Source organism: Rhodnius prolixus, unplaced genomic scaffold, assembly GCF_049639745.1.
Source record: "Rhodnius prolixus isolate KJV_2025 unplaced genomic scaffold, Rpr scaffold_7, whole genome shotgun sequence".
In the NCBI taxonomy this organism is placed as follows: Eukaryota; Metazoa; Arthropoda; class Insecta; order Hemiptera; family Reduviidae; genus Rhodnius; species Rhodnius prolixus.
Window position 1 is genome coordinate 14,507,591 of NW_027411582.1, and position 24,257 is coordinate 14,531,847.

The 24,257-nt window shown below is 32.6% G+C and overlaps 1 protein-coding gene and 2 long non-coding RNA genes across 4 annotated transcripts in view; 1 reads left to right on the plus strand and 2 right to left on the minus strand.

The window, feature by feature from the left end:
• Window positions 1–24,257, minus strand: part of LOC141447053 (uncharacterized) — a 289,468-nt gene that overhangs the window by 42,480 nt on the left and 222,731 nt on the right. The gene's annotated exons all lie outside the window — the stretch shown is intronic.
• Window positions 11,070–20,887, minus strand: LOC141447051 (uncharacterized). Its single transcript, XR_012454102.1, has 4 exons — window positions 20,753–20,887; window positions 12,887–12,978; window positions 11,785–11,878; window positions 11,070–11,173 (listed from the first exon to the last, which is right to left on the minus strand). It is a non-coding gene; the product is annotated as an uncharacterized lncRNA (long non-coding RNA).
• The window catches only part of LOC141447041 (5-hydroxytryptamine receptor 1-like), a 590,328-nt gene continuing 577,171 nt past the window's right edge, over window positions 11,101–24,257 (plus strand). For both annotated transcript variants that reach the window (XM_074114185.1, XM_074114188.1), the window contains exon 1: window positions 11,101–11,234. The gene's annotated coding sequence lies outside the window, so the exon portion shown is untranslated. The remainder of the gene's footprint in view (window positions 11,235–24,257) is intronic.

Here is a 24,257-nt window from a genome sequence, read left to right on the forward strand (position 1 = left end):
TGTACGTGAATACGTTTACGTAACGGGTTATATTTTTTATATAAAATATTTTTATTTATGTATTTAGGATGAAACAATGTGTCTTCAAAATCGAGGATCGAACACAATCTATGCCTATACAGTCCGTTGTCGATGTAGAAGCGATTTCATCATCCACTTGCATAATTTCAACCGCCCCAGCTGCAGATATACTGACACCGTCAGTTGATCCGCTCGGCCACATTCATTCTTTTACGTTCCCGGCACAGCTTGACTCGGTCATATGGTGTTTTATTATTACCATTCGATTGTTCTCGAGAAGCCCTTTCCAACCGTATACGATCTCCGTATTTGGTTTTGGCTTTTCGACGCGTATAGGCCGACATTATATACTTTTGATAATATTTTTTTATTCTAACAACTTATTATATTCACTGTCACTATTTTACCCAAATGTTTTATATACAATCGATAGATTGTGACGACAGCTGACGATTAAAACTTAAACGAACATCGTAGCTTCTCCGAGTCAAAAGGTATACTAATTGCAAATCTCGATACGCAGCAAAACTGATCTCAAAATGGCGGCGCTTCCCCCTCCACCGCGCGCGATGCGTCACAGTCCTCGCTTATCGTAATGAATTCTTTGATCCTTTAGCTATCCAGTGGTCTAATTTAATTTTGGATGTAGACGATATAGATTCGAAACTATAATGCCAAACTGTATCCCCCGATTTTGTTATCATTAGGTTTTTTGGATTGCCTCCATATGATAGCAAATTTAAAGACGTATTCACGTCAGAAAACAAGAGAAAGTCATGAATGTGTTCATGCTATACTTTTTTTTAATAAAATATAACTTCAACTTAATATTTTATTAATTGAAACTAAATTAATTGATAAACTGGATCGTTAGTACATTGTTAAATGCCAAACATTACTCCTCTTAACAATTTGAACATTAAGAACCACTTTACTCCTTGCTAATTAAAATATTAATGATTCAATTGGTTGAAAAGTTGAAATGAATGACCTCTAGCGGCAATACTCTCTCAATAACAATTTTACCAAACAATAGACTATATTACTTGCGGTATAATACACAGATAACAATTTAATTTTTCAAATAAAATCAATATCAAACCTAAACAAAGACTAAAGTTTACACAGTGTTAACTTTACAAGGTTTTGTAAATTGTTTACTATATAAATGAAATATTCTGTTTAATTAATAATTTTTTTTTTTTTACGAATTTAATGAGTTCGATTGATAGATAATATCGACTACATGATTATTTATTATTAATTATAGGTTGTTCTCATGTGTAGGTTACAAACTCCTTAGGCATAATTTTATCACTTATTTGTGTAACAATTTGTGAAAAAACTTAAAAACCTTATTTATCTTTAAATGTTGAACTTTTGGCTTGGATTTCTGCACTCAACAGTATCTGATATGATACGTATGGATGTGGGACCATTTTTTGGAGATTTAAATTAGGTTTAAAATTTCGGGTCCGGTAATGGCGGCTGTTTTTATAGTCTAACCATTGATTATCGTGACTGTTTGGTTATTAATTGAAGTAGAGATAATTGTATTTGTTATTCTCTTTGTTTATTAATTTTAGGCTAGCTTGATTGTTGAACCTAAGGGTAGGCGAGTTGTAATGTGGGTAGCTGAGACAGTATTTTCCTTTCTGTTTGTTTATTCATGTCTCTTTCCTGTAGTATTATACTTTTCTCTAAATGTAACGAAGTTTGTCCAGTGTACGTGACTGAATGCAATGGTTGTTGCAATTAATTTTGTATACTTAACTTTTTTTGTTTTTCGATGTAAAAGGCCTGTGCTACATCATATTTGTGACACACATTTGCTTAATCAAAGACGATAACAAAGACTACAATATCAATTAAACAGAAGAAAAAAGACAATGTGTGTACATAAACATTCCAAAATCTATATTTTAACCTCAAATTTTTCGATTCTTCGCTCTATAGTTTGACGCTCCTTTCTACGTCAACCAATCAAACCATCCACACAGACTTGAACATTCCTTTCGTGCAACACAAGTTGCTGAAAACACGTTAAAGAAAATTCTATCTTAACATTCAAACACATCACAATTTACTTGTACAACATCTATCTTCAAGAATATTTCCAGACAACACATCTAGACGTTTTAAAAGACAGTGGCCTCGCGATCTCCTCTCTGATGAAGAGAGTCAGTAGAATTTAGAATGTTATTGGAGTATTACCGCTGGGTAACTTTTCTTTATATCTACTATTTAGGAACGTAATGATTTGACTTGACATCATAACAGAGAATTTTGAATAGCGTCGGGCCAAGTTCTGTCATTCAACAGGACTGAAATAGCACAAATAGAATACTTTTTTGTTTTTTTTTACTTATCCATTTAACTTGTTGTGGGATTCCTGACTAGATCAGCTCTACAGTATTACAGTATACGAGGTGTGGCTATTAAATTTCGAGACTGATGCTGCTACAGAAGAACTATGCACGCGCCAAATCCTAACGACCGACAGCTGTGCAGCGTAAAACCTTCTCTTTCGATTGCAGCGTCTCGCGTGCTTGTAGAGAAATCTGTCTGATCGGAACCGTCGTTTGTGTAAGAGGTGTTAGTTTCGTTTTGCCCGAAAACATGATACTAGACATGTAGTAGAGCAACGAATTGGCGTGAAATTTCACATGAAACTGGGTAAAACCGCTACTGAAACTTATCTTTTATTAAAAGAAGTTTATGGCGATGAATGTTGAATCACGTGCGCAAGTTTTTGAGTGGTTCAAGCGTTTCCAAGATGGCCGAGAAGCAGTCGGTGATGATGACCGCCCGGGTCGCCCTTCCACGTCCAAAACGGATGAAAATATCGATTATAATTAATCAACATTACTACCATGATGTGCTTGCTCAACTTCGTAAAAGAGTAAGGAAAAAAACGACCCGATTTGTGGAAGAACAAGTCACGGGGTTCTCCATCAAGACAACGCGCCAGCTCAGACTGCATTGTCTATCAAGAACAGTTTCTAGCCAAGTACAACATCCCAGTTTTAGGCCATCCGCCTTATTCGCCTTACCTGGCCCCATGTGACTTTTATCTGGTTCCCCAAAGTCAAATCTGCAATAAAAGGAACACAATTTCAGTCCATTGAAGCTGTAAAAGAAAAAGCGGCACACGTCATGCAGGAGCTCACAGAAAAAGACTTCCAGCACTGTTTCGAACAATGGTAAATTCGCATGGAGCGTTGTAGTGATAGAGGAGGGGTGTATATTGAAGGTGATAATAACTAAATATGTATAAATTTAAAATAAAATGTTTTACAGCAATAGTCTCGCTATTTAATAGCCACACCTCGTAGTTCTACATTAGTACATAAGAATAAAAGAATTACATAATACTAATTGCAGAAATCATTGTGAATTACAAATCTATCGTTTCTGAAAATAACCACCTTTAATTTCTTCTTAATTTATTTGTCTTTGCTATCAAAGATGGTATAAATCATTGGTAATTTACATACATAAAGTGTGTGGTTACAAAAAATCTTTTGTAAGTAGCCTTTCAGTGGACATAAATAAGGAAAAAATAGATTGGCAGAAGTTTCTACCGCCCACTAGCTAGCTTCAATTTGCATAGAAATTGGCGGTTACTTTGTGGTAGAGATGATGCAATCTAGAGGAATCAGCATCAAATATTTGATATAAATACATCTTTATAAATGAAAAAACAAATTTAACGACAAGATGTTGAAGCTAAGATAGTATCTTCTTTCGTATAATGATGTTTTACAAAGGCTAGTATGATGAAACTGATGAAAAACTGTTGGTTCCTCTGTTTTTGGCTCTTGTTTTACATTTTTATTGAAAAGAAAAATGTAAAATTAAATAAAAAAAGTGTAAACAATAAGTTCGAAGACTACATAATATCAACGGTTACAATTTCAGATTGAACAATAATTCTTAATGATTATCATCCCGTTTCAGCATGTTCAGTGATCACAATTTAGCTCGATAAACTATGATACAAACATGAAACTGATAACTATAAATAACCTTAAGATTTCCGCCAATCTTATCAATTAAAATTATCAATTAAAGTACTTACGTGTAACTATATTGGTCTTAAAACTGTTTCTTTGTCTTGTACTTTGATAGAAATTTAAAGTGTGAATAAATAAGGTTTGGGAAGAGAAATTACCCAATGAAAGCATCCTCTTCGTGAACCAGTGGAACTGGTGAGTCCTTACTGGCAGTTAAGTCGGCGTGGTGGATTTTTGGGAATGGTAGGAGATGCAGGAGATTGTACGAAGGTAATAGAGGATGTAGAGAGTAGAGGACCACGTGAAAAGCAAGGTTTCCGATGTAGGCAGATGCATCTTTCTGTAGCGCTAACTTAGACTGGAAATGACTGTATGGTTCTGCATATTTGTTGGTTAGGCTGAAACCCAACCAAGATCTAGATTCTACGAGGGTTTGATAATTGTTACTATGTACAGCGCAATTTTGTATTGTAATCTGTGAAGTTGGAAATGATACTTGGCATGTTTAGTCATTGTTTGTCTTTAAATTCTAGTTTTGGTCTCATTTAAGGTTACTCTATGTACAGCCCAAGGTAGTGCACCAGATGTAAGCTAGAAGGTTGCAATTGAAGGAGACAGGAGCCCCGCCGGAGAGTAATACCAGAGTGCCGTGGAAGCATTTTGTGGGTTCACATCTTGATTCACAACTTTTTAGTCCTATTATAATTTTTTTAATTACATTTTTTTTTGGTGAAGTTGATGATTTGTCTGTGCTTGTCGCTGAAATAACTGTGTCAACGGATAAGACAAATTGAATCCTTTGAAATTCGTCTTGCCACTGAAGAAACTGATGTTTTAAAACTATTTTCTGTATAGTTTTTACAGAATATTATCTTGTCACACCTAAACCAAATATTCTGAAAGAATTGGAAGACTCAGAATGTTTTTCGGCTTGTAATCAAATTTTTCGTTCCTATGAAAAAGAAGCTTTTTTTTTAGATCAGCAATCCCGTAGAAGGAAGTGGATTAGCCACTTCTTCAGGGTACTTGGCATCCCTGCGGGCATCCCAGCCTAACAATATGAACATGAGCAACATATACTGTAACACCCCAATACATTTATACAGTATACATAGGGTATAGGAGTGGTATATCCCCACTGCTAATCCTTGCTTCTATCCCCTCTTTAATCCTGTCTATCCCTTTCCTGAGCCCCTGGATCTCTACCAAAGCTGAGATGGGGACTTCACCTTGGGACACTAGGCGAAACCCCATTGTAAAAGTAGCCTTCCTGTGTTAGGAGGGATCTGCCACAGGTGACCATTGATTCCCCACCTCATGTGGGACCAAAATGATTTAAAAAAATTGAAAATAAAAATCCAAAATCACCAGCTAGTGGTATTCTTCGAGTTTCTGAGAAAGGTACACTGGATGGTTCTGAACTTTAAGAGTAGTATTGTACCCAGATCTTAAGATGGATGCGGTGAAACCACAGGAGAGCGTACCTGGAGGAAGCGGAAACGGTAACCCTAAGAAACGGAGGCTCCTTGCTTAGGGTGTCTCCCAGAAATGATTTTCTCTATTTTTACGTTGCAATCAAGTGGTTGCGCTATGAAATCTTTGGCTCTTTGAGACCAAAGGAGATAGTAGCTCAAAAAGAATTAGTGGGAAAAGTCCTCAACCTACTAGTATGGGAGGTTTCGTCTACTAGATCCAAAGGGGAGAACACAATAAGTCTCTTGTGGCTGCGGTGCCGTGGGGCATAAGTCCCGTCCCTAATCTAGATCAGCAACATCTTCTTATCATTTTCCTCCCATGAAAGACCTGTTGTGTTTCTTAAAAAGAAATTAAAGGAATAAATTCACCAAAGTTCGGGTTTAATGTTATTCTTTTCTGATTTATTTGAATTCATACTTCTACAAAATGATGATCTCTCATTTTTAATTACATTTCAATAAACTTAAGTCCATTTCTCTTTTAAAGAGATTGATTATTGTTTCATACAGTTATTTCGGTTCATCTTTCATAAAAAAAGATTAAGTATTTATTAAAAGACGTTTATTACTTTTAAAATAGCCTAATTTTAATATTAAAAAATAAGTTTGTTAAGCCCGCAAGTTATATTTCACAAAATGGAGAACCCTTGAGGGACAGAGAAATAAATTCATTTTCCCTACCATTAATAAATGCTCCAGATACATTGTTAAAAGTGGAAATGGGCTGAAAAGAGCGTTATTGAATTGTTTGGGCCTTCAATGATGAAAAACTATTGATTCGAAACACTTTCCACTTATTCTGGTATTTGGAAATTTGATTAGAAAATTTCTTTAATCTTTTTCTTTCCTAATAACAATTTAGAATTATTATTTAAGTACACTGGTTACCTTTTCGGCAGTATTATTTCTGTTTTAGCGATGTTAAAAAAGGAAAACCAAAAATCAGTAAGCTTAAAAATTGTAATTTAAGAGGACTAATAACTAAACAACTTTAGGATATAATGTATTTAAGTGGTTTATTTTTAAAATCGTTTCACACTAAATTTAAAAAAAAAAATAAATAACAGAATAAATCTTCTTTGGTTACGAATGAATATTGGCCAAACGCCAAGTGAAGATGTACACTTGTATTTATGACGAGCGCCTACCGCGTTTAGTTTACTTAACAATCACCTTGAACACAGTTGGCAATCCTGTCCAAACTGATGGAAATGATGAGTTTGTTTTGTGTGTTTGTTTGTATGTATGCGTGTGTCAGTGTCCATCATCCAACAAAGAAAACTGACCAATTTTAAATTCAATGAGGTTGTTTGGGACTAGATTTACAAATTTACAAGTTCAAGGTGAATAATTCAGAGTTCAATATCAATATCCGTTGACAAATTTTAAGAAAAAGCGATAAAGTTTTGGCTAGACATTTTAAAATAATATTTCAGCGATTATTTGATCACAAATTGATGATTCAAAAAAATTCATAAAAACCTGTTTGGATATATTGCAATAAAATGAGGAAATTTATTCACTTGATTGCGTTTTAAGTCAGTTTTATGGGACGTTTCAATTAAATGTTGGTTTTTCAAGTGAGACTACACTTTTTCAGTGAGATTTCAGTGATCACTTAGGACAGATTGTTATCTGTCCGGGTATACTTGTTTGTTTTTTTTAAATCATTTTAACCGGTTTTTGGATTTCCATGTTTCTGTAAAGATTGGTGGATCAGATTTGTGTCTCTTTCAATTCAACAAAATTGTCTCCCCCAAATAAAATAGAATAAGATGTAACATACAGCTCCGTTGACTGGCTGCTCCGCAACATATATTTTACTTATTTTAAAAATACATACGAGGGTCGTTTGAAAAGTCCGTGCAAAAATAAAAACTACTTAATATTTTGGGGTAAACCTTTTTTATTTTTCAACATAGTCTCCTTTTAGGCTTATACACTTCGTCCAACGCTGCTCTAGTTTGTTGATCCCTTCCGAATAATAGGATTTGTCCAAGTCTGAAAAATAGCCATTCGTTTCTGCAATCACCTCCTCGTTTGAATAAAATCTTTTTCCCGCCAGCCATTTCTTCATATTGGGGAACAAATAGTAGTCCGAGGGAGCCAAGTCTGGTGAATAGAGGGGGATGTGAAACGAGTTGGAACCCTATTTCCATTAATTTTGCGACCACAACTGCTGAGGTGTGAGCTGGTGCGTTGTCGTGATGGAAAAGGACTTTTTTGTGGGCCAATCGTGGGCGTTTTTCTTGCAGCTCGGTTTTCAAACGGTCCAATAACGATGAATAATATGCACCTGTAATAGTTTTACCCTTTTCCAGATAGTCGATGAGGATTATTCCTTGCGAATCCTAAAAGACAGTCGCCATAATCTTTCCGGCCGAAGGAACGGTCTTCGCCTTTTTTGGCGCAGATTCCCCCTTGGTAACACATTGTTTAGATTGTTCTTTGGTCTCAGGAGTGTAGTGATGTATCCATGTTTCATCCACAGTGACGAAACGACGCTTAAAGTCCTGCGGATTCTTCTGGAACAGCTGCAAACCGTTCTTGCAACACTTCACACTCATTTGAAAATCACTCGATTTCCTCGATTCAAACGAATGCCAAACACAAAGAAATAGACTGATCTGGCTGAAACTTGGTGTGTGTTCTTCCAAGAGATGCTACTAACTAAACATAACCTCGATACGCGCCAGTAGTGCTATCTCCCTGACTTTGTACGGACTTTTCAAACGACCCTCGTACATAAAGAGAACGAACATTATCCAAAAAGGGCACAACAGAGGAAATCATTGGAATTCTTTCCCAGAAGTGTCCTTTTAATAGAGTATTCCTGTTTCGAAATAAAATTTGAGTAAGAAATTTAAAGAAAATGAATGAAAAAGTTTTGAAGACAATCTTTGAAAACTGAAAACCGTTCTCAATAAAGTTGTAATTAATATTACTAATCGATATATCCAATTTGAACTTCCAAAGATTACCAGTGTTTTAAATTAAGGTTAAAACATTAAAGTTAAGGACAAAACACTTTGCTTACTTACTCAAAAAATATTGAACTGGTTCCTTCTTTTATTTTGTCATTTCTTTTGTGAAGAAAACGATAAAGAACCGTTCATTTGGGTGTACTTAAAGTTATTACAATTTAACCTCATCATCAGCTAAAAGTACAAAAGGTTCACAATTTCGTAAACTAAATTATAAAGTGACTACACCATCTTTCTACGAGTAAATATCACCTCATTATTAAATTCTATTTCTTCCAGCGCACAAACTGCCTTCTTTTCACTTAATGAAGATCACTTGAGAATAATAATGAGAAATAACCAAGAGAATGTGAGAAAAAGAAGGTCATCTTAGTGATTTACCTACATAATAATGTAATTTAAGTTCTCCAAAAGCTTTTTCATTTTAAGGAGAGATTTTTACCATTTTGAGAGAGAATTTTAGATGGATATTTTTTTTGTAATGAACATAATTATTTTCATTTAAGCTTTCTGTTACTCTTTGTAATCTTATCAATTAAGAACATTCAGGATGCATCCATTTTTAGGTTTCACAAGTTAGAAAAAATAGTTTAATAAATTAGATATGAATCCATCATAAAAGAAACTATGGAATTTTAGAAAGTTATATTATCACTTTATTATCTCGATTTTAGGATTTTTTTTTTCTAAAATGTTTGTGTTTACGTGGTAAAAATATATAAAGCGTCACCTAATTTGGGAATAAAAGATCAAAAACTATGGAAAAGATTAGAAATGCACTTAGTTTGAAAAATCCGTTGCTTACAACCAAAATCTATGCTACTAATGGACAGTATTTATCAGGTGTCCTGGATTTTGAAATAAAAGATCAAAAACTATGGAAAAGATTAGAAATGCACTTAGTTTGAAAAATCCGTTGCTTACAACCAAAATCTATGCTACTAATAGATAGTATTTATCAGGTGTCCTGGATTTTGAAATAAAAGATCAAAAACAGTTGAAAAAGTTGGTAATGACTCAAAGTTTGGCCAGAAAATTGTAATACTTATCTCTGACTGTCAAAAACCATGTCATTAATGGATAGTACATATCAGGTCGCCCAGATTTTGGAATGAAATTTAAAAAAACGAAGGAAAAATTGGGTAATGACTCAAAGTTTGACCAGAAAATTGTAATATCTGTCTCTAATTGTCAAAATCCATATCACTAATGGATGGTACATATCAGGTCGCCCAGATTTTGGAATGAAATTAAAAAAAAAACAAAGGAAAAATTAGGTAAGACTCAAAGTTTGACCAGAAAATTGTAATATCTGTCTCTAATTGTCAAAATCCATATCACTAATGGATGGTACATATCAGGTCGCCCAGATTTTGGAATGGAACTTAAAAAAACAAAGAAAAAATTAGGTAATGAGTCATAGTTTGACCAGAAAATTGTAATATCTGTCTCTAATTGTCAAAATCCATATCACAAATGGTTGGGTACATATCAGGAGGTCGCCCAGAATTAACCGTCGGCTCCCAATTCTCTTCCTACAGATTCTGGGTAAATTGTTTTATCACCTGGTAAATAATTAAATAATGTAAGTAAAATACTCAATTCGGAGAAAATTTCTCAACTGAAAGGTCCAAAATATCTGAGTGAATTTTCTCAGAATTTATTAAAATTTAAGAATTTAAATATACTAATTTATTTAAACAACTCTAGACTGATAAATAACTTTTATTCGCGTAATTTCTCTAGGAGAATCTTTTCGGAGGGTTTTGATGAGGGATGTGGATAGATCCACTTCTAAAAGTATTAATTTTTTAGTAATGAATAGTTTTACAAACTGCATTATACGAATGAAAAATTCCAAATTTGAATAAAATGTATAGGGGTAGAACTTTAGTAGTAGTTGCTATAATTGGAAGTAGTTTCGAGTCTTAAAAACCAAATTTTGTTTGATTATAGTGTTGCTCCTTTGATAAATATTTTGAATTTTAATTAAAATTAAATATTTACCTAGAAACTGGTTTAAAGGGAATGCTTCAATTTAACTGAGTAAATTTCAGCGAGAGAATATCGGTGAATTTATCTATCGATCTTTTAGTTAAAGTAATTTTTTTTAATAGCTTGTTATTTCAATCTATCAATACCTATTATAAGTGGGGTTAAATAATAAATTATAATAATAGTAATAAAATTGACGTCAAAATTTGCTAAAAACCAACCACCCAGTGTTAGTAGTGGCAGGGGGAACTCTAGTCCGAGCGAATGACGAGTATATTGTGTGTTATTGGTGTACTCCAGCAGGGTGCGCTGAGACAGGCCCGCCTTCTAGCAGTCTCGGACGCGACACCGTACCTTCAGTATAGACGTTCGCGACCTCTCTTTCATAAATACGCGTGCACCAAATTTTTAACCACAAATATATTATATATTTAAGAAAAATAACGCGTAATATTTTTTCAGTTTATTTAATTTCATTGAAATTTAAAAATGGATAAATACAAATTGTTTTTGTAGCAAAAAAAAAAATCGGGACTTGATATTATTTGTTTTAGTTGAATTTCAAAGAAATAAATATTTAAAAATAATAAAATATTAACAAAACTCCTGCGAGTGACCAGTGTTATGTGAGATAACAGTATGTATTATCAGTTACTGTACCAACATCTTCATGAAGTGATACCTGCAAATATTGTTCTCATTTTCTATTCAACTCATCAAATATATTTAAAAAATAATTCAACGTAAGTAACAAAGTTAAAAAAAATATATAATATAATAAGTTCAATAAATAATTGCATAGAATCATTTCAATTTTTTTTTGAATTGTTTGTTTTGCAAATATTTGCATTAAAATGTTTCTCTCTCTCCCTCTATCTTCTAATTAAATGGTAAAATTTTCAAGACTACGAGCGTAATAGTTCCTGCTGTTCCGGTCCAAAAATTTTAAAAATGAAATACAAATTTGAATTTAAAATTACGTAGTATTGTATCTTTTCCCCGCAAATGATAAATTGATATTTAACGCCTCATATTTTAATTTAAAAAAATGACAAATTAATTTCTTTTTATTTTTTGACTAAAATTTAAAGGGCGTAGAAGATTTGTGTAAATTTTACATTGGCGACATTGATGTATTTTAGACGCGCGCATGAGTTTTCTAGCAAATGATGGTGGTAGAAATTTATTCGCCGATAATTTAATTTTGCTTTTGTTTAAATGTTTTCTTAACTAACCGACATGTTTATTTGTTATTGAAAGAAAATAAGAATAAGAATAAAATATATAAGTTACCTTGAAAATGTTACAGAATTGGATGCAAAAGTAGTGATGATTTCCGACCCGGAAAGGTCGTTCGCTTGCAGATAATTTTTCTGCTCTTACATCCCTGAAATTTTGTATTTTAAATTTTTATATTATTTTTTTCAAGTTTAACGTTTATTCTTAGTTGAAAAAATATTATTATCATCTCAGGTTATGAAATTTAGGATCCATTTAATTATAAATTTAGCGTCGCTTCTTGCTTTTCTGCATTTAGTAGCCATTTTGATTTTCATTTATTTGCGAAATACTAAATTTTCTTATTTCAAAAATGATACGTTTTTAATTTCATATAACCGAATGAATATAGTTATTATTTTGCCAATAATCCTGACTATATTCTTTAAAAATATTTTCATAAAAACTGTGGAATCTTTCACAATCAATGAATCAAAAGCGCTAAAAATGCTATTTCAGCTTTGATTAATTAGTAATAAAATAAAAAGATGTATCTGAATTAACCAAATATCGTCAGTAGGTAAATTAGTTGAAGCAATAATTTAAAAAAAAGATGTCCTCTATATTATTATAAATGTTCTACTCAAAATTTTGGCCTGAAATATGAAAAATAATTTTTAGCAAGTGAAAATCAGAAGTAGAATCTTTAAATTTTGATAATTTTAAGCTGATCTATTATATCTGTTCTACTCTATTATTATTATTTTTTTTTTAAATCTAATTTGAAGTTTCTGCAGATATTTGAGAAAATGAATTACTCTTTAAAGAAATAACGTGTAATTTATTTAAAATCCTAGCTCCAAATCTTTTGGATTTTAAACTTTTAATGGAAACACGTAAAATAATATTCAGGTTGAATCTCGGCGACACAGTTAGTACATTACTTTATTATAAATTCAAAAAAATAAGCGACCCACACCCAATTGAATACAAAAGGGTAAATTCAATAAAATCCATTCAAGTAATCTAATTTCCTATTTTTAAAATGAAAATATAATACAAAAAAAATTGCTTAAAAAAAGTAATATCTGAAACAAAATTTGAAATATTTCTATAGTAATTCCACTTTTAAATACCAGCTATTCAAATATAATCGCTATTGACCTTTTGAACTCACCTAATTTACCTGGGAACTGTGCTTATAACGAGGTCGAATGGAATCTACATTCTGCCAGAATATTTGAATGAAATTCAATTTTGTTTTTCTTTCTATAAAATATTTACTTTAATACATTTTATTATATTTTGTTCGTTAAAATATTCATTTTTTATAATTAATTAATTTTTTTTATGGTATCACATTAAGGACTATTACGTCCTGAACTCATTGTATAGCTGAAAACCAATTGATATCTGCTGATTTTACTTTACTGAATGAAAGGTGGCGAAATATGAGAGAATAGGCGAGAAAATTGCAACTTAAAAATCTACTACAACTGCTATGGATATTCAGCATCAATTTTAATGGTTTTAAGAAATGCAAGAGTTATGCAATAAACATAGTTTTAGCGACAAATGTTTATTTATAAATGGGGGTTGATACAAAAATAAAGGAAAGTGTTTAGAATGTTTTAGCGTTTTAAAAGCATTTTTTAAAACTTCGTTATATCTTTCAGTTTTCTGGTTGTTTTACTTTAAATCAGAATTAAAAGATGCAAATACCTATTTTGAATATCGACTACTTAAAAGACTCTTAGAAGATAGATCAAAACTCTCTGTGGACAACAAAAGACTGATTTATACTTCGATTTTGAAACCCATCTGGGCGTATGGAATAGGAGCTGTGGGGTTCAACTAAACGCTCCAATCTCCAAAGAACTAAAATACTTCGAACTATCGTAAACGCTCCATTTTATGTCTCCAACCTGACTAATACACACTGACCTTAACATTCTTTTTATCACCGAAGTTGCTGAAAACACGATACAGAAAACTCCACTTCAGCCTGCAATCTCATATAAATCCTCTAGCTCAAAAATCTTTCTTCTAGAACTGTTCCTGATAACCCGGGACAAGACGCCTTAAAAGACAGTGGCCTCGTGATCTCCTCTCCAGTGAAGAGAAATAGAAATAGAAAAGAGATTTATTATTCTGGGACAATTGTCCCCTAAGAATAAATACAGGAACAAATAGAGGCCTTAACAGTTTGGCCTGCGATTATACAGAAATTAAATAAATAAATAAGTATTTACAAAAGTGAAAATATAATAAGTGAAAATGAAAGTAAAAATAAAATAATAAAACAGCAGAAATTAAGGAAATAAATTAAAACAATTAGAATTTCGGAGGAAGCTGAATAGAAAGTAGATAACTGAATAGACGGGATTTAAAGATAGATAGGGTAGGAGCATGGCGGACAGATGAAGGCAAGGAGTTCCAGAGAGAGGTAGCACGTATTAGGAAGGACTTGTCAAAGGATGAGGTACGGTGAGAGGGAATATAGAGATCAGATGAGCGAGATCTAGTGTTACGGGAATGGATGGAGGATTTAAACTTAAGGAGTTGAAAAATATAGGAAGGCCTTTGAGACTGGATGACTTGAAAGTGGTACTAACAGTCTAATATTAGGGAGTGTTACCACTGGGTAACTTCTCTACTGGTTACTTGTTTGTTACTCGGTTATCACTGTTACTTATAGCGCCAACGCACTGATTGTAGCACAAATAAACGCAAAAAAAAGAAACCCCATTTTGTGAAAGATTGAGGCACTCCTAAAATGCCTGCTAGTTTTCTACGTGTTTGTACTAGGATGATAGCCTTCTCTTTAAACTTAAAAATATCGTCTTGTGTTCTAGTAGGAATCTTGCCTTCATTTCCAAGGCTCATATCACCTCCTCTGATTTGTTAAAGTCAGGATTATGCAGTACGAATTGGCTATGCAATCAGCCTTAATAACATTATGAATTTTATGAGCTGGAAAACCGACAAAATATTTGAAAAATTTAAAAAAAAAACGAAGAAAGTCAAAATATATTTGTATTTTTATATCCGAATAAAACTGGACGTTCAAATTATTTAATCTAGATAAAATCTAGAGAAGCGTGCCTATCAACTAAATGCTAGAAAAAAAGCCATCATTGTTTCGATACACCCTTAATAAAACATTAAATTATGAAAGAGAGTAATTTACCATTAAGTTAGAAATTTCGAAATTCTAGAAGAACAAAAGAAACTCTTCGAAAATCTGTAGAACAAAAGAGATGTTCAGTGATGGGTAACTTTTATGTCTTGGAGGGTTCTTTACACCTATTTTCTTGCTGAGTACCCAATATTCAAGGAGTTTAGAATGACCCACTTTTTTACTCTAATTAACTAGCATTGCTCGTTTTTCTGGATTATTTTAATTTGTTTTTAGGTCGGTTTCTGTTTTTTTTAAATATTTTGTGAACACTTGGAAGTTTAAAGCGAGAAACATTTATTTTTGTTTTCATTATTTTATTTATTATATTTTCTCTTACTTCCTCGTTCAGCATTTGGATTTTATGTTTTTTTTACAGTTAAATGCCCATTTTGGTTTTATTGATTTCGAAAAAGTAGGTTTTTACAATCTGCGTTTGGTCGGCATAATTCCAAAACCAAATTTCCCTGATAATTCTATGTTTCATCTAGGTTTCATTTGGAGTTTCTTTATTTTTATTTATAATAATTTGTCTTGGGGACATACCCCATACAAATGAAGACTGGTCAAATATAGTGAACAACATGGTAAGAAAAAAGAGACCAGAATATATAAATAATATAATATATAACAGTAAATTATAAAATCTAGAGTAATAACAGTTAATATACAGCACACTGCATTGTATCCATATTTTAAGTAACAGATGTATAATTTATGAATACAAGAATATAAACGGACAAAAAGTGGCGATATAAGTATGTAATCAATCTCTCACACTGTAAACTATTCATTTAGTATAAATGATCGTGTTTTGAGGCAATTAATTGTAAAGAGGTATAATTGTTTAATTACATTTTCGCACCTAAAAACAAACACATTGTGGAACTGCTCCATTGATACATTCTTAACCTGCAGTATGTACTGATTACGAAGAGATTCGTAAACCGGACAAACTACTATTAAGTGGTACAAATTTTCCGCATCATTACGCCCGCATATTGTGCATATTTCCTTAGGTTTTATTAGGTGTGTGACATTTTTCACTGACAATTTGATCTGGTAATTGCCCGAAAGCCTCAATTGTGTGACTAGTTTCACTATACCAAATGGCCAAATTCAATTCGCTAGAATATTGGCAGACCGAACTTGTGGCAAGTATATCGTTGTAAATGGGGCTGTACTTTGCTGAGTGCATTAGATCTAGGTCTTTTGACTTTTGGAATTCCTTATATCTATTTAATGTTCCAGAGATAGAGTTTTTAAAGGCTGTGGGGTCTCTTTCAAGAAGGATGTCATTTGAGCCAATCAGACTCAATAAATAATTCATCTGCGAAAACCAGTTGTACTTTATCGAGGGTTTATGACTAAAATGAATATGTTTTAGCTTCAAAAAGCACAACTTAGGAAGTCTATGGTCTTGCATCTCAAGGAGCTTGCAGATCCAGAACAGCGCTGATTTGACCACATTATAACTGGAGTTAAGCAGATCAATTTCAGTTCGGATAAGCCAGGCAGGAGTACTTTTATTCAATGAAAAAAGCTTTTTGTAGAACTCCAGGTGCGCTTTTTCTATTTCAGATAGATATCTCAACCCCCAGATTTCAACCCCGTAAAAGAGAGTACTCATGGAAATAGCATCATTGACCCTACTTCTACATTCCATTTGATCTAAATTTACCCTTGCGGCATACTTCTAACACTGAGCCAACAGCAGATGAGGCCCTAGATGCGGCTAATTTGGAAGCGAGGTGGAACAAACCAGAATTTGAGAATCTAATTCCCAAGTAGTCGAAAGCTGATACAACTTCCACCTCCTCACCCAAATAATACAATTTTTTTTATCTTTTTTGGTCGGCCTTTATAGAAGTGTATAATTTTTGTCTTAACTGTATTTACTTCCAGATTTCATTTGGAGTTCCGACTGTAAAGTTTTTAACAAAATTAGTCAAACTGAAGCTAATAAAAATATTAATTCAGTATTTTTGGTTTTATTTAAGAGCTTAAAAGTCTTGTAAAAGAGTTAAGCTTATCCAATAATTCAATCGTAAGAACTGGATTACAAATATGCTTTCTAAACTTTTACTAATTTGTTTGTAGTTCACAAAATTTTTTCTTTTGCAGAAAATAATTTTCTCTCCGTATCTCCTAAGCCACTCCTAATTTTTCACCTATTCTTCAAACTTAATAACTCTTCTTGTTAATTAAGTCTTTATGACTTTTTTATTTACGATTGTTGGGTGTTTGTAAAAGTTGGTCACTTTTATTTGAAACTTCTGTCTCAATAAAATTGGAGTTTGTTCGAAGATTTTTCTCTCGAAGATAGATTCTTTTACCTTTTCTCAGAAGATTGAATAATTATCGTGTAACTTATTATTCACTAAATAGAATCAATTTAAAAAAAAATTACTACAGTCTTCAAAAAATTAAATAATGTGAAATAATTTTTATTATTCTCTAAGTAAAGTAATCGCCTATTTTTTCAGGCGGTGCTTAACGTCCAACTACCAATCACAGCTTACAGGCGACTAGCAAACATACTTTACAGTAAATTTCTTTTATTAACCATTAAATAAAATCCAAGGCCTAAGACCGGGGAATCGAACCCAGTACCACAATACAGATTAGCTTTGCAGGTCTCGCCTCTAACCGCTCGGCTACCGTGGCGCCTAATTTTTATTTCATTTAATTTATTTTTTTATCTTGGGGGTACTCATTGCAAAATTGTAAAACCATAACTTCTATTTATAACAGTTTCTTCGAAAAACTCACTTTTTAACACTGCGTTGCCAATGCGGAGTCAAGTTGACTCCAAGGAAATAGGAATGGTCTCTGTTTCCCCACATCTCATAGCTATCCCGAAATGCTCTTAGATATGCTATCCCCACTCTCTCACCATTTGATAGTCACGAGCTGAAGACCGTGGAATTCTTAGTTTCCTTTTTGCAGATTAGTTTACTTGAATCATAAAGAGTCATTTTGACTCCAGATTGGCATTACACGTAAATACATCGGAGTCATTACGACTCCTGATGGGTAATATTAGTAGATTTTCTGTTATTATCTTGACTCCAGCTTATTGCCTAAAGGCTTATTCGATAAATTTACATAATTTTCATGGAAAGTATCAAAGCACAAAAAAGCCTCTTTCTAGAATTGATTTTCTGTCCGAATTGCAGCAAAAACTTGCAGCGAATTGGGTAATTTCCGATCCGTGTCAACAGCGTCACAGTAATTGAAAAAATAGTGAATGTAATTTAAAAAAATGAAAAAGTCCCATATCAGAAGGCAGCCAATCAGGGTTCTAGAAAATACTGAAATTACTGCGATCCCTAAGTTGAAGTTAATTCCTTCTGCGTGAAATGTTAAAGCCGATTTGTGGACAAAATTTGTTTTTTCGTTCTTAATTCCTATCCTTTCTCATCCTTAAATGCAAATTCTATTATTAAAATTGAAATCAATATAAAAATAAATTATGGAGTCAATATGACTCCACATTGGCAATAACTGACTTAAGTTCCAGCAATGGCAATGCAGTGTTAAGGGTGATGAGGACCAACCATCATAGTGTAATGTAAACGTCACATCACCTGTGTACGTATTACTAACAGAACAAAACTATAAAAAAAACTATAAGTTTTAAGGAAATAGTTTAACCGAAATTTATTAACAAAGTGAAAAGAGAGAAAAATTTGAGCTAATCTGTAATTTTATCTGTTTACTGTGGAATTCTCTTTCCAGCATCCATTACTGACGTCATGTCCGGGCTTAGATATAATGTAAAAGGAAATACACGTATATATTCCATGTTGTCAGAGTACAATATCACCACTTAGTCGAGATTGGTTATGGGAAAAATGACCAAACTTTTAGCCGGGTCGTTAGTTTCTATTTATAGATAAAAGGGAAACTGCTGACTATGCTGCGAATAGTTACTGTACCAGTCAATCTTTTGCGTTTATCATCGTATCAATTTTAATCAAAAGGCTGAGTCAATTGGAGCTATCTTCTTGTTTAAAAGTTTATTTTAATTGAATTGTTATTTTGTATTTAGATTTATAAAAAATTGTAAAATTAAAACTAATTTTGATAAAGTTTAAAAAAGGGCCAGCTGGTGTTTGAAAAAAATTAAATTTTTCTCAACAAACAAATAGAAAAAAACTAAAACAAGGTCTCTCTAAAATTAATGTTTCCGCCGGCACAATGTATAAAAATAAAGAAGTATGTTGCATGATAAATATACCTAAATGTGTGATGAGTTATTTATCAAATAATGCACTTAACGCAGCTTGTGCAGCATGTACTGTGCCTTCAAAGGTGCCTCCTCTGGCTCGCAAGCCAGGAAAGCCAGGAGGTTATCAACTGCTCTCTGTATCTGAGGAGGCACCTTTGAAGGCATGCTGCACAAGCTGCGTGAAGTGCATTATTTGATAAATTAAAGAATAAGTTTGATCCTTTACATGAAAGATATTTGATCACTTAAATATATGGCAGGTGGTTTCCAATTTTTTTTTTTTGGTAATTAAACGCAACTCTCCCAAAATTACCAAATAATTATTAAACTGTGTTTGTAACAGATGTAAAATTATTTTTTAGCCATTTTGGGTATGCTTGAGAACATCTAAAGCTCTTAACATTTGATTTTTCTTAGAAAATCACTCGGAAAACGACTTATATCTCGATAATAAGAAAAATACTAGCTTTACTGCCTTGGCAATATTTTTAGTAGAAAGGAGATGAAAAAATACATAAAAATGACCTATCGCGTGCTCTTCTTTCTCTTTGATAACAAGTTAAAAAAAATGAAATATGATTAGTAAATACCAGATTTTGAAATGGCCTAGCGCCTTTAATTTTAAAGACATCGAATTGCGGTTTCCGGTTTCTTTCATAACTTTTTATACTTTTTAAAACTGTGTATATGAAAATGGGGGTCAACTGCAAACCCTCACTTTTGGTCGCGCGTCAGCCGCGTATGCGGGCAGGAATCTAAAATCAAGTCACATATTCTAAAACTAGAGGTGACGGGCAACAAATTTTTCCTCTACCACTTTTTGCTCAAATCAACCGTTTAAGCATGAAATGCATTTGAACCGTCTTAAAATGAACACCTTGTACGAGTATACCGAGAATTATACCTTAGAAGTGGATGGCACCACTACCATAGGTTATTTAGGGATGGACCCGCCAAGCTGAGATGTATTGTTGGCTTAGTCGGTTCCGATTCCACCGGTCTAGGCCTTGGATTTTATTTATGTTTAATATGAGAACTTTTATAGTAACATTTGCTAGTTACCTCCGTCCGTGACGCCTAATTTGGTAGTTGGACGTGAAGTCCACCTGAAAAAGTAGGCAATAATTTAAGTTCCTTTACTTTATATTTTAGAGGAAAACTAAGTCCTTCGAAAAGCCCCTGATTATTCAAATAAAAGTTCCTGTTTTAGTGTAAACCAAATTTAGAGACAAAATTAAGAAGCATTTTTAAAAAAAAAGAAAATAAGGAGAATTTTTGGATCAATTTTCGAGAAAAAGTGAAAAAACCATTCATCAAAATGGAAAATCCGGTTTAAGAATTTCATTTGAGGAAAAAAATGGTCCTTAACGATTTCCTTATCTAGCAATAGTTCAAATGTAATAGAAAATCGATTTTCGAGAAAATAGCACTTCTAATTAATCAATTCCTGAGCAATAATACATCATCACCATCCGTCTGGTAGGTGGCATATAAACAAAACTCCAATTTTGAACTTATAAATGCGAGAATGAGATATAGATATTGAAAACTTGATGTTGTCATCGTTTGTAAACGTAACAGTAGTGGCATCTGCGAGTGAAAGGTCAAAAGATTAAAACTGGCTGTTCTACCTGTGGTCAATTTTTTCTTTCTTTTTGATTTGTTCAGTTTCTATGAAATTCGTCCAGGTGATGGGTAGACACGTCGCTGAAATGTTTATCCAAAAAATAACCTATAAAAGAATTTTGTGAAAACAATCTCCAATATTCTTTTATTTTTATTTAACAAAAGAAATATTAAAACGAATAAATAATTTAATTCAAAAAACTTCATAATTGTTAAATTAAATTAATGTATAAAAAATTACGTACGTATATACATCGACTTAGATAGGTCTGATGGTAATAATGCTCATTAACATTCTAGTTTTAAATATCAAAAATTAGCAATTTTTAATAAAAAAGAGGCTAACCTTAAGTAGATGTGGCTAAGTTATTTAAACATCCGCATTAAATTTGTTTTCATTAATCTGCAGACTTCTCTTGTTAACAATTGCCACCAATCTTAAAAGTTTAGATTTTCTGTACCCAACAAGGCCAGAGTTTTTACAGTGAATGGTTATTTGAGACTAAAAGTCACTTTTTTCAGTGAACCTAGGCCAAAATTCCGACTTTTTCCTCTGTTTCTTGAACTAATATTGTGATGTAAGGACGACCCAGTCTGTAACTTCTAGCCCTCCTCTAGTAAATGGTTATTTGAGACTAAAAGTCACTTTTTTCAGTGAACCTAGGCCGGAATCCCAAATTTTCCCACTGTTTTTTGAACTAATATTGTGATGTAAGGACGACCCAGTCTGTAACATCCACCCCTGCTTTAGTAAATGGTTATTTGAGACTAAAAGTCACTTTTTTCAGAGAACCTAGGCCAGAATTCCTAGGTTCACTGTTTCTTGAACTAATATTGTGATGTAAGCACGACCCAGTCTGTAACATCCAGCCCTGTTCTAGTAAATGGTTATTTGAGACTAAAAGTCATTTTTTTCAGAGAACCTAGGCCAGAATTCCGACTTTTCCCACTGTTTTTTGAACTAATATTGTGATGTAGGGACGAACTAGTCTGTAACATCCACCCCTGCTTTAGTAAATGGTTATTTGAGACTAAAAGTCACTTTTTTCAGAGAACCTACGCCAGAATTCCTAGGTTCACTGTTTCTTGAACTAATATTGTGATGTAAGCACGACCCAGTCTGTAACATCCAGCCCTGCTCTAGTAAATGGTTATTTGAGACTAAAAGTCACTTTTTTCAGAGAACCTAGGCCAGAATTCCGACTTTTTCCACTGTTTTTTGAACTAATATTGTGATGTAAGGACGACCCAGTTTGTAACATCCACCCCTGCTTTAGTAAATGGTTATTTGAGACTAAAAGTCACTTTTTTCAGAGAACCTAGGCCAGAATTCCTAGGTTCACTGTTTCTTGAACTAATATTGTGATGTAAGCACGACCCAGTCTGTAACATCCAGCCCTGTTCTAGTAAATGGTTATTTGAGACTAAAAGTCACTTTTTTCAGAGAACCTAGGCCAGAATCCCGACTTTTTCCACTGTTTTTTGAACTAATATTGTGATGTAAGGACGACCCAGTTTGTAACATCCAGCTCTGCTCTAGTAGATTATTATAGAGCTAACTTTTCTTTACAGTTCGGTAAAGAATTCATTGTATTCTCAACAATATGGAGATAGATGTAAAGGTTTGAAATTTGGAGGTATGTGCAAACCTCCAAAATTTGACCTTCCATATCTCATTAACTATTAACACTAAAAAATTGCAATTAAAACCAGTCGTAGAGCTAACTTTTCTCTACTATTCATCAAAGAATTCATTGAATTCTTAACAGTACGAAGAGAGATATAAAGGTTTGAAATCGTTCTATATATCTCATTAACTAACTTCTTAACAAAAACATACAGTTTAAAAAGTTAAGTATGACGTGAGTTAACTGTAGAGATCATTTTATTGAATGCTTATAGTTAGGGTCTCTAAGGAATCCTCAAAAGCAATTATCTTGAGTAAAAGTTTTGAATAAAATAGGTAAGTATTTCTACGTAATTAGCAAAATAAAACTGCGAGTATAGTACTTCCTTTTAGAGAAGTAAAATTCTATTTAGGTTGATTTATTAAAAATAAAACTAATAATAAAATTCAAAGGTAATAAAAAACCTAATTGAACCCTAGAGAAGGGAAAATGTCAAAATAATACTTCAAAGTGTTTTGCTAGAATAATAATTCATTATTTTTAATCAACTAGATGGGCTAGCTGAGGGCTAAGACCCCGTGCCCATTTTCTAAAATTACAAATTTAAAAATATCTCTACTGCTAATCAAAGGGCATTTGAAATATATGTAATTGAGAAAATACTATGATGAGAACCGATGATGGCGAGTAAAATTAATTCATGCACAAGAGTTCATTCATTTTCTTCTTTTAGTTCATGTAACCATCATTTTCCGCTGCATCATCTCTCTCGTTCTCCAAAGGGTTTCAGCAATCGTTCGTCTAATGAACGCCTAACTTTCTTTATGTCTACTCGTACGTTGAGTTAAAAAAAAAACAAAAAGAAAGGTTCTGGATGGACACCTTAAATGTCATTTATTATATAGTTCTTGCATTGGAACTGGACAAGAAAACGTATTAATTTTGTGCGTATATCCCTTTTTTTCCTCATTAAATTTTTAAAATATCCAATCAGTAAAATTATTTATAGATTTAATATTTAAAAAAAACATTTACAAAATGTTTAACGAACTAAATGTTTTTACATCTCTTGTTTGTAAAAAATGAGAAGCCATTAATTATAGCGATATTGGTTTGTAATATTTACTTAACAGAAAATGAAATATTTATCTTTTTCATGTTATTTTTTTGATTTTTACATTTAAAATTATTTTTATTTATTTTTTATTACATTTTATAGATTTTTTTTATAATTTTCTGTTGACCAGTTAAAAAATTTTATGTCGGACAGTTTTGTACGTTCATTTTCTTTTATTTAAAAACGAATTACATCTTTTTATACAGTATATTCAGTAAGAGAGAGTACGAGAAAAAAAAGGTTTAATTTAAATATATAATTAAGTCCAATCTGAAATGATGATTAGTCGGTATAAGAAGATGAACTAGTCCCTAGGTCAAAAGCTTGGCCTAAAACAAATACAAAATAAGTGACTGAAATTACCCACAATTCATCTTTCCTCTCGCATAAATCTACGTCACCAAAAAAAGCATAATTGGTACTAGTTATTATCATTATTTGTCCAGATTATTGCGGTGTAAAGAAAATATTTTATTTTTCTTAATTTCCCAGTATATTAGTAGATATTTTTGTAAATATTTATTAGGGCTGTCGCTTGACTCTTATTTCCTTTGCCTCTAACTCCTAATATTGGCAAATCATGTAGCTGAATGATCTTGCTTTACCTCTTTTATCTGAAAATCTAACGCCTTATTGGTTCTTACATTTCCCTTTTTTTTATTTTATTTTTAGGAAAACTAGGTTTGTTGTGGGAAAACAAAACTATTTTAGTGTCGTACTATTTTTAGATCTATTAGACGAACTGAAAAATATAAGAGGTTCTTT